Genomic DNA, 5979 nt, shown 5'->3' on the forward strand with positions numbered 1-5979 from the left:
CATACTGGGTAAGAGACACTCAGTGAAGGGGCAGCAGGGTGTGGCACAGCCGTGGTTCCGTACCGCCTGGCCTCATTCACTGTTCTGAGCGTTTCCTTCCCAGCCTATGATGTTCCCTCTGGCAGCTGGAGGGCTTCAGCCCACCATCCTGTCTCTCATAGCCTCTGGACTCTCACTTCTTCCTCCAGAAATCTCTCCCAGTGAATCAGTTAGATGTTAAAGATGCTCGCATCTGAAAGGGGGTTTCAGGCAGTCACAACACAAACTGCTCATTTCTCTTTTATACTGGGTGACTGTTACACCCAGCTGTAGGCTGTTGGCCACAGCTGGCTAAGGCCACACCTGACTGTTAGCCACTCTGGTCTGTCCACAGCTGCTTTGTTTCTGTGGGGAAATGAGTAGCAGTTCTTCGAGAATCTGAGGAACAACTGGTGAGTGTTATCTACCTTCAGGGGTTCTGGGGAAGTATGGCCCTGGAAGACTACTTTGGAAGACCAGGATGACTGTGGAGAAACCCACAGAAGGCCTTGACACCCCTGTCAAAGGAAAGGTCTTGACACCACCTCTTCGGGAACAGATAAAGGAACTGGCTGTGTTCAGCTGGGAAAGGTGACCCACTCTATGGGCCACCAAACTGCGGCCCTCAAGCTTGAGAATGGATGTTATGGGGAAGTGGGATCTGACTTCTGCTGTGTGTCCCCATAGAGGTGACTAGGAACCAGGGACACTCTAGTGAATCATATGGGCAGCTGAGTCAGGCTCTTCTTCGGAAAGACGTGACACCTTCCCAGTCAGGTCTCTGTCCAGATGTGACCATAGTATTTTCCATTCCCTGGAACCACTGAACTGAGTCCCCAAGCATCAGGTCTAGGGTCCTAAAAGGTGTCCCCCAGTTTGTGCCCTCTGACTGCAGAGATCTGGTAGTACTTGGGCAACAAGGGCCAACACAAGGAGAGGGGTCTTTGTTTTTGTTGTCCTGGCTAAGACCTGGAAGGTCAAGAGCAGCTCTTGCCCCCTGGGATGAGGGCTCCAGGCTCTCTGAGCCACAGATGTGCTGGGAAAGGGGGTCACTGGGTGGTCCTTTGGTCACATTTATTTTCTGGTTTCTTCTTGTGTGTGTGTCTTTCCTTACTCCCTCGTCAGTCCTGCTCTCCAGCAAGAGGCCCAGTTTCTACTGAAAATGGAAACCACAAGGGTAGTCCACCATAGAGCCCCTGTGAACCTCTGAAGTGTTAAGAAAGCAGCTGGGGACTGGGACTACGCTGATGTTTGTGGGTTGTCACTTAGGAGTCCCCACACTTCCTGACCACCTTGTACAGTAACCCCCATGAGGTTCCCCTAGAGCACCTGCTGAGGGCCACACTGTGGTCCTGCCAGCTTGTGCTCCCACCATCTGTCTTAGGGCAGATTTATGGGAGAGTCTAGGAAAGGGAGAGTTAACCCCGAGGCAGGAGATAGATTGATGATTGCCTGAAACTGTGGAGAAGAAATTTTTGAGGTGATGGGAATATTCTAGATCTTGGTTGTCATGGGCGTCTATCTTTTCTTTCGGTTAGAAGTTGACTATATACTTCCTCTGGTTTTGTAGTTGCTGGTTTATTTTTGAGATAGTGTCTTTCTTAGTCCGTATCCTAGGCTAGCCTGGGACACTATGTTCTCACTTTGTTGAGTTGTCTCTTCTCCAACCCCAAATCTTCCTGCTTCTACCTCCTTCATCCTGGAATTACAGTTATGTGTCCCACGACACCTGGCTTATGCGTCTTCTTGATGCATCGTAAATTACGAAACCAACCTTGGCCCTGGAGATAAAGCTCAGTTGATAGGGTGTTTGCCTACTGGGCATGCAGCCCTGGCTTCAGTCCCTAGAACCACACAAAACTGGGAGTGTAATTCCTCACCTAGGAGGTAGAGGCAGGAGAATCAGAAGTTCAAGGTCATTCTTGGCTCCATAACTAGTTCAAAGTCAGTCTGGGCTACATGAGACCTTGTATAAAACAAGAAAAAGAAAGTCTTAGAACATATTAGCAGCAATAGCTGCCCCTGGCAATGGTCAGACGGACACTAGGTGCTGATTCTGAGGTAGGTAGGCTCATGGAGACACAAGGTAAACAACACTTTCAGGAAGATTCAGTGGGCATTCACAGTAAGGCTAGCAGCTCCCTAGAGCTGGGCTCTGCTCTGTACAGAGAGGGCACTTCCTTCCTAGGATTCAGGTCCCTGGGTATTGGTTGCCTTAGATGCTTCTCTTTCATTGAAGACCTATAGGCTGGCAGCTTGCAAAGATAGAAGGATCAGTTACCGGGGAAACCGAGGCCCTGAGAACCTGTAAGGGAGAAAAATAGAAGGTGAAATCTGGGCAGAATTCTGATCCTGTTTTCACCTAAATTTTTGACATTCTGTTCAGAGATAGACTTCTTGTGTTAATGTTGATGGTTTTTTAAACACTAAACTATGATAAATCTTGGTTACTGGGAACCCTTTTATATTGTACAGCCTGGGTGATTATCTCTCTTGGTTACGCTCATCCAGCCCTGAGGGCAGAAAAAGAAGAAAGAACCAGTCTTTAGTTTCTAAATGCAGGCAGCAGCTATATCATCAAGCTGCTTCAGTCCTGGGGCTGGGGTGAAAGGGTTGGCCTCATAGCTGCCGGAGTTAGTGGGTTAGAAGACACTTGCCCTCTACTGGGGCTGGTCATAGAGCAAATGGGTGGGAGATGCCCTGGGCCTCAGGGGTAACTCCCAGTGACCCACTCCCTTAGGGTGGGCTTGGTGTCTCCTCTCTGTCCTGCTTGGCTCAGGCCTGGAAGTAATCCCATTGTGTTGTGGAGAACAAAAGTGGGGTGCAAAGAGGAAAGGGTACTCAGAGGTCCCAAAGAAGGTTCTGAGGAGTAGACTCCAGAGTGAGGCTCATCAAGAAGAGCTTTGCCCAAAGTGGGACCAGGAGGGAGTAAAGGTTAAGAGCAGAGAGTGACAAAGAGTGCCGTGTCCCCTCCCACAGCACCAGATGGAACCCTGAAACTCCCAGAGTTGGGAGCACAGTTTCCAAACAGCCCTGAGTTTTCCTCCATTCCCCATGCCAGAAGCCTTGAGTTCTTTGCCTGGCTGTCATGGTTTTTATGTAAAACTTCCCTCTAACCCCAAAGGAAATGAGCCAGAGGTAGGAAATGTTTAAGATGGGCTGGGTATGGCTCAGGTCCCCATCATAGCCCCCACCATTGTCTAGGATCCGCCTCCCATACCAGGGAATGAAAGTGCTGTGTGAGCCCCCAGTAGAGAGAGGTCAGGCCTGCCCAGCATTCCCCCGAAAGCAGTTAGGGAGCTTAAGGCGGGAGAGGAAAAGGCCAGGCAGAGATAGACAGGATTGGACAGCCAGGTAGGAGGGTGCAGAGCCTGGAAGAAGGGCTCTAGGAAAGAGATCCCGACCAGGGTCATGGGTGGAAGTCAAAGCCTCGTCTGCAGCTTCAAGGCCGGCTCTGCTGAAGGAAGGGCCTGAGTTTTATCCAGGCAGCCCAGTTTTCCTCTAAAAAGAGAAAACTCCCAGTGAAGTCTTACTGCCTGGGTGTGCCGAACCCAGAGAGGCACCGTGTTCTCCCCGGCAGCGGCCTGCTCCTCCCGTACCTGTCCCAGCCGGACCCCAGGAGCCGGAGGATCAGGATTCTGTGCTTCCTAAATCCACTCTGATGAGGACTCTGTATGGGCCACGTCGCTTGGTTAGCAAAGACTTTGGGGCAGGAAACCAAGAAAAAGCTGACTCTGCTACAAAGCTGTGATCTTGGGTCCTATGCGTCATCATCACTGATTTCCAGACGGCACACCCGCACGCAGACTTCCAAACTGCCTTTGCCTTCAGTTGCTGCCCCTGAGTCGCTCAGAACCGCCATTGTCTGAGCGCTTTCCAGAGGCTGGGAAGACCCGGATCGAAAAAGGCAAGGACCTGCCTGACAGACTCAGTGGAGACCTCCAGGCCGGGCCTCTGGATGCCAAGAGGCTGAAGCATACACAGCCTTGTGGTTCAGTGGTGCCCAGAAGGGGTCTCCTTAGGCGAGGGGAGAAGGAGGATCCAGGACACAACATCAGCCTGTGCCCAGACCTGGATGACCAGAGAGTGGACCAGGGCTAAGTTCTGCTCTCTTGGAGTGCAGCCAGCAAAGCAGCTCACACAAATCAGAGGCTCCTTGGCTCTCTTCCTGGACCTTCCACGATTTTTCCCATGAATCTCTGTGTCTTAAGTTCCCTGACCATCCTAAACTGGAGCAGTTTCCACATCCACTCATGTAAATGAGGGCAAGAGCCAGCCTCAGACTTCACCCTAGCTGCCATCCCTGATCTCTGGTCCTAACTGTCAGGGCAACTCCAGTCTCCTCCATCCTTTCCCGCCTTGCTTTCCTCTGACTTCCCTGCCTGATGACCCATGGCTCCATTGATTTGCTGAATTTCGTCAACGCCCCCCCCCCCGGCCCCCACGTCATTGCTGGTATTACAGGTCCAGGGGTCTAGCCCTTGTGGACTCCCAGGTCTTCGTGTAAACCAAGAATTCATAAAAGAGGCAAAAATAAAAACGTAAGAGTCGTATTCAGGTGCAGAGTCATTGCATGGGGGAACACAGACCCAATTGGGGAATCCATGGTGCTCCTCAGAACTCAGGGAAGACTGGGACTTTGCCGCAGAAGGAGCATGCCTAGCGGAATTAAGTGGGACTGCGGCAAATTTCGTGGTTAGAAACTGGAGCAGACTAGAGTGGCCACAATTTTAATTTTTATTCTCGAGGGACCAAGTTGAGGCAAATTGGTCAATCTAATATTTCTCAACCCTTGCCAGGTATTGTTAGATTTCGGAAATCAGTTTCTCTATCAGATTCAATTCCTGCTCTGGTATCTCTGAGGTAATTTGCTGACACAAAAATCCCCAAAACGTAGGAAAGGATTTTGGTTTAGTTTTGATCATTCCGCGACCAGGCACTTGTTGGAGCCGGGCCAGGCATGTCACGAGTGAATGGTGATGGATAGGGAAGCTTATCATGGGTGCTGGCATCTCCCGGTTGCGCTGCATCTGCCTGTGGCTGTTCGCTCCCTGCGAGTTCTGCCGATGCCCTAGTCATTCTGGTCACCAGGCTTTCATCTGTGGCGTGAGGTGGAAGAAATTGTCAGAACAGTGCTGAGCTCTCTAAATGCTCGGAACTTAGAGCATCCTTCCCAAAGTCCACCTGACGCCTCTTCCCCCACAATTCTTAGCACAGCTACTCTAGGTTAAGGACACACGTCTCTTCCTGTTTCTTTTGCCTCTGATGATCAGAACGGAGTGCAGGGTAGGAGGCTGTGAGTCACCTCAATATTCCCTGGACCGGTTTCCATTCACATACCTACATGTTTTATACTAACTGACTTCAGTATAGTTCATAATAGTTTATTGCTGTCAATGGATGTAATTTGTTATGTGTGTAATTCAAAACCACGCGATTTCATTTTTTTTGTTAAGTGTTTTCATAAAAATAAACAGGATTCAGAAAAACCTAGAAGTCCATCTCAGGTGCCCAGATTTGGGATTTGGACATAAGAACACTTGGGAATGAACACACTATGGGGACAGGGCTGTCCCTGGTGTGCTCGGGTGCACATATTTTGAGTGCTTCAGAGAGCTTCCTACAATCCCAGAATCTATCTGATGCCTTCTGGGAGGGACAGTGAAGGGGACCCCACACACAGAGGCTCCACATAAACTCCCGTGGTGGAAGTTTCAAGAGCCCAGGTATTAGCTGAGTAACAGGGATGGCCTGGGATGGGGCTGAAGGACAGGTCTGGCAAGTTCCAGGCTGTTTATACCTGAGATTACCTCACACATCCGACCAGTTTCCCCGCCCCATCTGCTGGGGGCCGGCCCTCAGCCCTCAGTCTCCTTTTCCCCACATGCTGGAGGACCTGGGGGTCAACATGGATCTTCCCCTTGACATCAGCTGAGCTTGGAAGAGGCATCCTCTTAGACC

The sequence above is a fragment of the Microtus oregoni genome, unplaced genomic scaffold, assembly GCF_018167655.1.
Source record: "Microtus oregoni isolate MIOR12 unplaced genomic scaffold, Mior012 000055F_ref0000237, whole genome shotgun sequence".
Lineage (NCBI taxonomy): Eukaryota > Metazoa > Chordata > Mammalia > Rodentia > Cricetidae > Microtus > Microtus oregoni.